The sequence below is a fragment of the Cryptomeria japonica genome, chromosome 6 (genome assembly GCF_030272615.1).
Source record: "Cryptomeria japonica chromosome 6, Sugi_1.0, whole genome shotgun sequence".
NCBI classification, from domain to species: domain Eukaryota; kingdom Viridiplantae; phylum Streptophyta; class Pinopsida; order Cupressales; family Cupressaceae; genus Cryptomeria; species Cryptomeria japonica.
In genome coordinates this window covers 401,467,607-401,479,805 of record NC_081410.1, presented here as the reverse complement: position 1 = coordinate 401,479,805, position 12,199 = coordinate 401,467,607, and the positions used below count along the sequence as shown (strand labels likewise).

Genomic DNA, 12,199 nt, shown 5'->3' with positions numbered 1-12,199 from the left:
CAACTAAACTTAGACGCCTTAAGAACAAAATAGTTCAAATTGACTTTGTGAATGGAAGGCTTGAGGATGAGAGTGAGATAGCCGCGAAAGGTGTCTCTTTCTTCTCACATCTGTTAATTAAGCAGTAAGTCCAACATTCTCATATACTTTTGCAATCCATCCCTAATTGTGTATCTAAGGTAGATAATAATATGCTTATGGCTCCTTACACTCTAAAGGAGCTCAAGGAGGTCATTTTTTCTATGGCCCCAGATAAAGCCTCAGGGCCAGATGGGTTCACCATGCTCTTCTTTCAAAAATGTTGGGACTTCATGGTAAATGATATATTATTAGCTCTAGAGGAAGCCAGAATATACAAAACCATGCTAAAAGAGCTTAATCATACCTAGATTACCCTTATCCCAAAGAAAGATAATCCTGAAACTTTTGTGGACTCCTACCCTATCTCGCTTTGTAATTCTCTCTACAAAATCTTTACCAAAGCAATATCTATCTGGCTAGCTAAGATTCTCCCTAAAATTATTTTAGAAGAGCAAGGGGGCTTTTTCCCTGGTAGAGAAACCCTAGAAGGTTCCATTTTGGCCCATGAAATCTTGCACTCTATCACATTACATAACAAATCTTCTATGGTTCTCAAATTAGATATGATGAAAGCGTATGACCGGGTTGACTAGGATATTCTCTCCATGGTCCTCATCAAATTTGGCTTTCATAAAAATTGGGTAAAATGGGTTCAGGCTTGCATTTCTTCTCCCTCATTTTCGATTATCATCAATGGATCTCCTACAAGCTTCTTTTCATCCTCTAGAGGCATTAGGCAAGGGGATCCTCTCTCCCCCTTTCTATTTATCTCAATGGCAGAGACACTCAGAAGATCAATAATTCATGCTAGACAGGTGGGAACTTGGAAAGGCATCTCCTTTAATGATGGAAATGATCCTTACAGGCATAATCTTTTTGCAGATGACACTCTTCTTTTTGGGGAAGCCTCTATCATCAAAGCTCGAGTTATTAAGCAAATCATTGATGACTACTCCATGGCTTCTGGACAATTATTTAATCCAGCAAAATCTAAAATCTTCTTTTTAAATGTTTCTCCATTAGTCCAACATCATCTTCTTAGTTTTTGGGGCTTTTTGGTGGGGGAGTTCCCTTGTCGATATTTCGGAGTTCTCTTCTTCTCAAGGTCAGAGAAGCACCATTTTTGGGACAAGATTATTTCTGCAATCTCCCAACGGATCCTATCATGGAAACATAAATGGTTATCCCTGTCTGGAAAGCAACTCATTATAAAATTAGTCTTGAATGCCATCCCTATTTACCTGATGTCAGTGCTTAGTATGCTTAAGCAATCAATAGAGGAACTTCAATCTATTTTGAGGGATTTTCTCTGGGTAGATAATGTCACTGAAAATAAAAAATTGCCCCTTCTTGCTTGGAGTAAGGTTTGCACTCCTAAACCCATCTGAGGTGCAAGAATTAGAGATCTACCCTTGCAAAATAAAGCACTGGGTGTGAAACTTCTTTGGAAGTTATACCAAAATCCGAATTCAAAATGGGCTATACTATTGAGGTCAAAATATCTTGATTGAGGATAGGGAGAGGATCTTCACAACCTTAGTTTTGCCTAAAGGGTCTGCCATGTGGAATTTCATGGTCTCTTGTCGGGATCTCATTTTACCCTCCCTCTCATGGTTAATCCACAATGGATCTAAAGCTCGATTTCGGGAGGATTCATGGAATGGGCATACACCTTTATCTCATATTCGGGATTGGCATCCCCTTGATAATTATCTTAAGCAAGCTTGGAGTGATCAAGTCTGCCATTACTTAGACATCCATGATGACCTTGCAACGTGGAAGGATTTCTCTGGCATATGTGTTACCTCAGATTTGGTAACTGAATTACAAAAAGAACTTTCCTCCAGAACTATCATATTCTCTCCTCTTGAAGATGAGCTCATTTGGCTAGGCTCTCCTTCTGGCCAATATACAGCTAAGGTTGGCTATGAATCAAAATTTCTTCATCTATCTTCTGACTCATGGCCTACAAAACTATTATGGGGATCTGCATGCCTTCCTAAGGCAGATGCCTTCACTTGACTAGCTATCCAGGATAGGGTCCTCGCGAGCGCCAGATTAGATAGATTAGGGATCACTGTTGTATTTCCTTGTACTTTATGTGGTTACTTCAGGGAAACCTCTGATCATTTATTTATGTAGTGTCCCTTTGCCTTGGATTGTTGGTATTGGTTACTTCAGAGACTAGGCTGGTCAACAAGTGTTGGCCCCAATCTTTGTGATCATTTCAAAGCTTGGCCTTTATTACACAACTCTTCCACGTTTGCACCCCTTTGGGAAATCGATCCTTCTTTAATCATTTGGAATATCAGGCTTGAAAGAAATGAGAGAGATTTTAAGAATTAACCTACTCCATGGGCATAAGTTATAGATAAAATAGAGAAATCAATATCTGAAGTTATGCTCTCATATCATTTTAAATTATTGCTTACCAAAAAGAATTTTACCAAATGGGACTTTTATTTATTTATGAAAACTAGCCTCTTCTTCAATCTCTCCCGGTTCATGGTTGTCAATCTTCTAGCCCATCTTCCTCATCCCAACTATCTGCCACTTGGCTACCTCCTCCACCTGGTTTTGCAAAATTAAATTATTTTGGTGCCTCTAGGGAGAATCCGGGCATCTCTAGAGCTAGGGTGGTTATCAGGAATTCTAATGGAAATATAATTAGAGCAGACTGTAAGAAGTCACGGCCTGATTCCAATAATGTTGCGGAGATTGAAGCCCTCCTTCATGGTCTCACCCTTGCCACTTTCATGAATATTCCTAACATTATTGTTGAAGGGGACTCAATGGTGGTTTTTAACATTGTCTCCTCAAGACAGACTTCATCTTGGAAGCTAAGGTATAGATTAGACATGGTTTTGGATAAGCTCACATCTTTTCAATCCTTTGAAATCAAACACTATTTTCGAGAAGCAAACATGTTAGCAGATTTTTTGGCAAATAAAGTTATTGATGAACCTGTTTTGCAGTAGGAAGTAGATGTGAGTCATCTCTTACATCTGATTTAATTTTGATTTGTTGGGGAAGGGCAATTTTATTTATCAAAGTATATAGGTATGGCTTTTATTCTCACTCTTTCCCCTCATAATTTTTCAGTGGAGGTACCTCCTTTTCTGGGATATGGACTTCAGTATTGCCATTTAACTTTGTCAAGTTCACGTTAGACACTGGGACTACAATAGTACAGATCGTCATGTTTAATTTGTGTTTGGTGACATTCTTGGTTCCTCCTATCCTCTTATTCAGATGCGATGGATGTTTTATTTTTAGAGGCTTCATATCACATTCATTTTTATATTGTTTGATTTTTGTGACTCCTGGGTGTGCACATCTGCTAACAATGATCTTAGTCAAAAGGTATGCAGGGATTACTAGATCAGAATTGGATAGTAGTGCAGATTCTACATTGCTTTCCACGGATGCTGCTAAGGTTATGATTTATATTTCTACAATTGTGGTTGGTATCAGAGACCTGTACAGTCCTTCCTCCTCAGTTGCAACCTATTCTGGTCCGTCTTCTTTATCCCCTTTCTCCCCTGGGTTTTCTTCGGATGTATATGGGTTTTATTGGGTGGGATATAACTTGTTTCGATGTATTTTGTCAAAAGGATTGTGGATTATCATGGGTGAGGGTGGGGTAGTTCTTTACGATAATTCACTCTTGTTACTCAGGCTACAACCAGAGGTTTTCTTCCTAGTTCTTTCCCGCCGGTATGCCCACCTGAACCAGGCTCTGTAAATCTTCTTTCATAATTAGTAATTTTCGTGGCTCTACCACTTTTATCAAAAATAAATAAAAATTTAAAAATAGATTTAAAGGATTAAGTTTATTATTATAATTATAATTATTTAATTATTTAATTAAATAATGTTCATGGTTATAATTAATAAATAAACATTGTATAGTTGAACATAAAATACAATGGTATAATTACTCAACATAGTGTATATGTGTTGAAAAATCTTACAATACAAAGTGGAATAATTTGCACTTCTCTAAAATTCTAGAGCATTTACATTTTGAAACTCTGAAAGTGTGACGCAAATTGAATATCAAAGTAGAATAATTTGCAGCACTCTAAAAAATAAAAAATATAGTGCTATTCAAATTTAATATGAAAAGTTAAAGAGACAAGATTCATTATAATTGTACACTTAGTAAACATTAACATATTGAAATTTAAAAATATTTAATTTATATGTGTAAATCTTTCTCAAATTCCTTAGTTTAGAAAACCTTTTTCCCTTCTTCAAATAGATTTTTTCTAAACACAAACTCAATATTCCCATTTAAATTATTTTCATATATGATGAAATGAATGCAAGTCTTTTATATAATTTTAACATTATTACATGTGAACAAATAACTTTTCCTTAAAAAAACAATCAAATACTTCTCACATTATTTCTACTAACTGGTACTTTTCTTTAAAAACTATCATATACTTCTCACATTACTTCCAGTTCAACAAGAAACTCATGCACTGCATCTCGCTTTTTATTGTAAAATTTTGCAACCTGTAAACAGAGTACAGATTTGCACAAAGATTTGTTTAAAAAAGAAAAAAAGCAAAACTTGCAGATAATAGAACACAGAAGAAAAACAGAATTGGTAAATGAAATTAATTCATTGTATCATTTACATTATGCAAACGCATGATTTTATACAAAGTTAACCTCCACAGAAAATAGAAATTGCGGAGGTAATAAAGTTAGAAGAACCGCATTGAACAAAGCTTGCGGTGAAAAGGGCGGAGATAAGTTGCTGTTCACCTTGCATATTAGGCATGCAAACATAAGATCACGGAGCATAACATAATGTGTAAGCAGTTAAGCATGCACTCTGATACAAGGAAAGAAAGCAAGCATTAGACGAATTCCCCACTAATCCACCAGATCATCGACCTCAAGGCAGTATCGCCCCAGCCCTAATCCCTGAGATGTAGGTATTCTGGCCTCTGCTATCATCCTCATTATCTCATCCATGCTCTGACCTTCCTCATCATACCCATTAATGTCTACCCTCTTACTGTCTCCTGCATCTACCAAATCTGCTCTTAACTTCTTGACGAACCACTGGTGATTTCGAATCTCCTGAATTGTGATCCTCTTGGCAGGATCTGCAACAAAAATTCTTGACAGAAGGTTACGACATTCTGTAGTACAATCAGGAATCCTGTATTGCACCTTCAATACGCGCTCGATAGTCTTTCTCAAATCACTTGGATGATGAGGATCCTGGAACGGATAAGCTCCCACTAGCATAGAGTGCTACACCACATGACCACACATCTGCAGCCTTGCCATCGTAGTATCCTTTCCTTGATAAAACGTCCGGGGCTATGTAGAAAGGCGTCCCCACAGTGGATTTGGGCCGAGATTGAAGCAAACAAGACTTTGAGTAACCAAAATCACAGATCTTGATACGAGGAATTACCTCATGACTCCCATCCAGCAGTATGTTTTCCAACTTCAAATCCCTGTGACAGATTTGCTTAGAATGGCAATAGCTCACCCCTGATATCATTTGTTGAAAGAAGAATCGGGCCTCATCACCGCTAAGGCGCCCAGCTTTAGAAATGCGTTCAAAGAGCTCCCCACCTGCTGCATATTCCATGACTATTGCCAGATGGGTGGGTGTCAATAGCAGCTCTTTGAAGCGTACAATGTTTGGATGGTTGAGACAACGGTGATTGATGATCTCCCTCTGCACATTCTGGTCAATCTTGTGGCCCCTCTCAATATACTTGACAGCAACCAGTTGTTTGCTGTGCTTGTCTTGCATGAGCTTCGCTACGCTAAAGTTGCCTGACCCAATATCCTTCACAAGTTGGTACCTATCATTATCCATGGCGGCCCCTCTTTCCATTTCTTCTCACTTCTCTGGACTGAGCGAATTCCTCTCAGGTTCTCCTGCTTTCACTCAGGCTGCTCGCTGCTTCCCACTCTTATCAATCTCTATCATCCAATCAGTTTTTGAATGGATAAAAACTATTTTTTCCGTTGTTTTAGATATAATTGCTTTAGAATGTCTAAATATAGGTTCAGGGGAGGTTGTTATTAGTCCCTGCCTTAAGCAGGGAACTAATGTTTTCAACTTCCCCCAAAAAAAGACATTAACATGTTTTGATAATTGTGCAAGCTAAAAAATTAAAGCTTACTGTAAAGTTTCATTTTTATTTCTATTAAACTGTTTAAAAATTTATTAATTATTTGACTTATGATTGGGTGCTTGATTTATTGCTGGGGTTTATTATATTTTTTTCTCCCAAAAATATTTCTAATTTTGTAACATGGATGGAATGCATTATCTCATATTTCCTAATGTTCAATAAGCTGCTGGAATTTTTTTTAATTTACTCTTCACCTGCGGTCAGGCCACTGGGTATTGGCAAATTTATTATACGCACTCATTCTCCACGGAATTCATTAATTGCTGAGGTACGAGTGCATTTATTTCACCAGCTCTTACTGCCCGTGAAGCCCACCGCCTCATCTGCGAGACCTTCTACACTGTTCGAGGAGCTTTGAAACACGACAACTGCTTTATGTAGGATATGGTAATATTTTTCCTCCAAAGCTTGCCCATTTTTCCTAAAATGCGTCATTGGATTTAGCATAATCCAGAATCTTGAGGTAAGTCACCTGACATGGTTTGAGAGGTTTATTCTACACATTTCATTGATTAAAATGTAACTTTGATTTGTTAAATGGAATGGAGAACAACAGAGTTTTGATGGTGGGAAACACAGAAAGGGCATGCTCAATTTGGGCAAAAGAAAACACAAACATCTGAGCGAAAAGGGATTATCATTGCCTCCTTTTGCCAATGCCAAGTCCAAGACAACATACAGTCTAGCTGAATTAAGTACATGCTCTAACTTCTGCATTCCTTCTTTTCTGTAATTAAAAGAATTAAAAAGTGAATTGTAATTTTCTGCACTGAGAACAAGTTTGACTACATTAATTCCATAACCACTTAATGTAAGTTTTAGGACAACAAAACTAGAGTGAGAGATTCTTACATTCATTCGTATTACTGAGTAAATCCCTTGGTCACGAATTGATATCGTTAGTGTCAATTTTTGTTAGCTTTTTAATTACACCCATTTTTGGTTTTACCAAGCATATCATGTTTAGGTATTCATTTCATATGCAGTGTTTGTCTATAATTTTGGTCTATTTTGCAGGGTTTATTACGGTCTTACAAAATTAGATCAATATGCCCTGCTTTGCACTATTGCAAGTCATATTTTGTTCGTTGTAATTTCATCATTTGAAATGGCTTAGGTTTTAAGACTAATGTGAAATATTCTATTTTATATTCCAAGCTTTCTTACATACACATGCATTGAGTATTGTCAGGCCATGCCATATTTAGCCTCAATTCTCTATTTTCGTTCAGGTCAAATTGTAGAACATTACAAATGAAATAATGTAGTCTACAAACAATCGAAAAATGCAACCAGAAAAGATTTTAACAGAAGAAATACGCTTGAAATTTTTAAATTTTGTCTTTATGTAATTACATGCGTTTGCGTTAAAAAGAATATCTGCTTGCTGTAAACTACTTACTGGTTGTATCCAGCATGTTCAGCTGATAACTTTTGAAGTTTCTAAACACCCTGTAAGTTAGGTGAATGCCTGTGGATCTTGAACAACCTGACCCTGATGCTCTCTCTGCAAAAGTGACTATTTCTGAGGGTTTTTGTCCTCAAGAACTTACTGTAGAAATGCCTGTGGGTTTTTAATCCAAGTGCCAAGGTGTGGTAGCAACATCATTTTCAAAATGAAGTTTTGGTATATAATTTTCAATGGTATGCTCTCACTCGGTGCTTCCTATATTTTCTTTATCTATGATATCCACAACCATAGGTAATTATTCTATAATTAGTGCACCTAACAGACAAATAACTTTCTAAAGTGTCCAATGGAGGATAGCTAATTTTAGCAGCTTCTATATACTCAGAAAATTACAACAACTACTAGTTATAAAAAATAACACAACAAATAATTTTCCTGTTTATTGAAAGTTACAAATTCAGAACATTTGTCATGAAAATGGAACTTTATCAACACATCAGCTCACAGCATAGAGCTTGGCAACAACACAGGAAAAATAAAAATAAAATTAAAACCTCTCAAGTTCTCAACTACTAGCATGGACACTAATTTGGAAGTCATTCCAAATTCAAGAGTCTGCCTAGTTGCTGTACACTAATTTTCTTCAAATTCTTTTCTGATCACCCAAATAGGGTATTGATTTTAAAAGATTTTTTCTTACAATTTTTGGTTTTCTTCCTTTATTTCTGGTTTGATTGCTTTCTGTTGGGCACAACCAGTTTTCTTGAATCAGCTTATAATTATAATAACTTTCGAAAGTGTCCAATGGAGGATAGCTAATTTTAGCAGCTTCTATATACTCAGAAAATTACAACAACTACTAGTTATAAAAAATAACACAACAAATAATTAATTTTCCTGTTTATTGAAAGTTACAGATTCAGAAAATTTGTCATGAAAATGGAACCTTATCAACAAATCAGCTCACAACATAGAACCTGACAACAACACAACAAAAACAAAAGTAAAATTAAAACCTCTCAAGTTCTCAACTACTAGCATGGACACTAATTTGGAAGTCATTCCAAATTCAAGAGTCTGCCTAGTTGCTGTACACTAATTTTCTTCAAATTCTTTTCTGATCACCCAAACAGGGTATTGATTTTAAAAGATTTTTTCTTACAATTTTTGGTTTTCTTCCTTTATTTCTGGTTTGATTGCTTTCTGTTGGGCACAACCAGTTTTCTTGAATCAGCTTATAATTATAATAACTTTCTAAAGTGTCCAATGGAGGATAGCTAATTTTAGCAGCTTCTATATACTCAGAAAATTACAACAACTACTAGTTATAAAAAATAACACAACAAATAATTAATTTTCCTGTTTATTGAAAGTTACAGATTCAGAAAATTTGTCATGAAAATGGAACCTTATCAACAAATCAGCTCACAACATAGAACCTGACAACAACACAACAAAAACAAAAGTAAAATTAAAACCTCTCAAGTTCTCAACTACTAGCATGGACACTAATTTGGAAGTCATTCCAAATTCAAGAGTCTGCCTAGTTGCTGTACACTAATTTTCTTCAAATTCTTTTCTGATCACCCAAACAAGGTATTGATTTTAAAAGATTTTTTCTTACAATTTTTGGTTTTCTTCCTTTATTTCTGGTTTGATTGCTTTCTGTTGGGCACAACCAGTTTTCTTGAATCAGCTTATAATTATAATAACTTTCTAAAGTGTCCAATGGAGGATAGCTAATTTTAGCAGCTTCTATATACTCAGAAAATTACAACAACTACTAGTTATAAAAAATAACACAACAAATAATTAATTTTCCTGTTTATTGAAAGTTACAGATTCAGAAAATTTGTCATGAAAATGGAACCTTATCAACAAATCAGCTCACAACATAGAACCTGACAACAACACAACAAAAACAAAAGTAAAATTAAAACCTCTCAAGTTCTCAACTACTAGCATGGACACTAATTTGGAAGTCATTCCAAATTCAAGAGTCTGCCTAGTTGTTGTACACTGATTTTCTTTTCTTTTCTGATCACCCAAACAGGGTATTGATTTTAAAAGATTTTTTCTTACAATTTTTGGTTTTCTTCCTTTATTTCTGGTCCGATTGCTTTCTGCTGAGCACAACCAGTAGTCATGGATTCTTATTTGGCCTTGCGAAACTCTTTAAGTTCAAATACTAAATATTATCAAATTTTCGAATGACAATATTTTCATTTGCAAATGACGGTTAAAAAAAGCAAAAAAATTGCATGCAAACCCTTCTTGCAATGCACAGTTGAAACTGCAGATGGAGTTGTCGATTGTACCTTGCACACTATACTCTTGCAGGAGAACTTTCCTGGCGTTGCAAAAATACCATTTGAAAACTACAAAAAGAACATGTCAACAGTTGTCTATCTACCGTGAAAGTTTGAAATACAAGGAGATTTCACACTTTCCATGGACAATTCCATCATTGCGATAACAAAAGAGACCACAACTCTTACCACTCCTTTCTATTGGTAGGATTTAACCACATCGATTTTCATTACACATGTTTCATCGCAATTGATCATATCGTATTTGAAAGCGAAATATTTCAATTCTTTTATGTTTTGCACAAAAACATTTCAAATTTATTGTTTTCTATTTGACAAAATCATAATACTCTTGCATGTTAATCATAAATATGCAGGTCACCACTATTGAAAAACACATCTCATCATCAGTGAAGTAGAAAGACTACAACAATTTTGCCTCCTCGTCTTTCATAAGACAATTTTGTTCATATCTCTATATGTAGTTTCTGTTATACATTTAGTTGCCTTAAACATTTAACACTGTTTATATTTCAAAGTATTCTATCTCTCTGCAAATATTAATATTACTATCATCCTCCTCTTACTTCATTCTATTTTCAAATCACTTTCTTTTCATTTTAAGTACACAAACTTATCTAACCTGCATTCTTTCCTAACATTGCTTAATATTCAAGGTTTTTAAATTCACAGTCTACAAAAGATCAACAACTTCACACTGCGACTATTGAAGACCTCACACTAATACTCTTCCATGTATATTGTTTATAGCAGTGTTCAGTTTTTGCAAATATAAAACATGAACAACTCCCTGTAAAATCTCTTGAACAGATTCTACTTGTTAAATTTTTGTAACTTTTGCAGTTTTGCTTAATATACTTTCTTTTAGCCCTTTAGACTATCTAAATTTCATAGCATTGAAGAAACATTAACCAAAGGACACTCCGATTTTGATGCTGCTATGCATGGCAGGTAAATATGATGATGGTCTGATTTCAAACATGCCATACTCAGTCTGATTTTGGACATGATAATCTGATTTTCAATGCAAATAATCTATACCTGTTTATTATATTTTGTTTCTTTGTTACATTTATGTGCCAATGATGCTACTTCTCTGAAAGTTAATTCTGTTTCCAGCTCCACATTCATAATTTTGTACAAATTCAACTCTTAACAATTATTGCTAAATTATTTGTAAAATTTGTTTTGATCTTTTTAAAAGATTCCACTTCGCTTTACAGAGTTATTTATTATGATGCAAATCTCATTCCACTCATAGCTCCTTCCTCATTTCTCCTTACAATCCAACGCACCTCATACCACTGCAGATACTATTTCCAAGTACCTGCTATTTTTTTGCAGTAGGCAGGGACTCCAGCTCTACAGAGCTCTTGTTTTCATATTTTATTATTATTCTTAAACGTTTAGATTTAGAACATCTAGAATATTTGCTTTTCTGGTGTTAAAATTTAAATATTTTAATTAAAAAAAATGTTATGTTTTCTAAGTGACAATTGAATTGGAATGATATTTATAATAAAATTTTAAATTTATTTTATCTTAATTTATAGATTAATTAAATATATTTTAATTAATTTAATATAATAATTATATTATTAAAAATTTCTAAATCTTTATGATTATAGTTATAATAATAAATTTAAGCCTAAATCTAATTTTTAATACTTTATAAGATTTCTAAATATAAGTTTAGGAGAGGTTTTTCTTAATATTTAATTATTATTCTTAAATATTTAAAAGCATATTTTCCATGTAAATTATAGAAGATGTATTTTACAATATTTTTTTTCTAGTGCACTAAAATTAAAATATTTGTTATAGCTTACAATCAAGTAAATAAAATGTTATTTTTTTTTAATTTATTAATTAATTAAATATATTTTAATGAATTTGATAAAAATTATATGATTAAAAATAAATAACTTAATCTATATAATTATAATTATAAAAATTATAATTATAATTATAATTATAATTCTATGTCTAAATTTAATTCTCAATTATAATTAAAATTGAGAATTATAAAGAAATAATCTTAAAATATTCATAATTGTTATCAAAATAAAGGTTTTTTTAATTTTTGAATATTTTTTAAATATTTAAATATTAAAGATCAAACTTTAAAAACTCTTCTATTTAAAATTCAACACAAAAATATCAAAGAAATTACTATTCTTTGATTGATTGTAAGAGCA

The 12,199-nt window shown here is 33.8% G+C and overlaps 1 pseudogene; it reads right to left on the bottom strand.

Moving 5' to 3' along the window:
* Positions 1-4,662: 4,662 nt before the first annotated feature.
* Positions 4,663-6,306, bottom strand: LOC131065829 (serine/threonine-protein kinase SRK2A-like; annotated as a pseudogene).
* Positions 6,307-12,199: the final 5,893 nt, after the last annotated feature.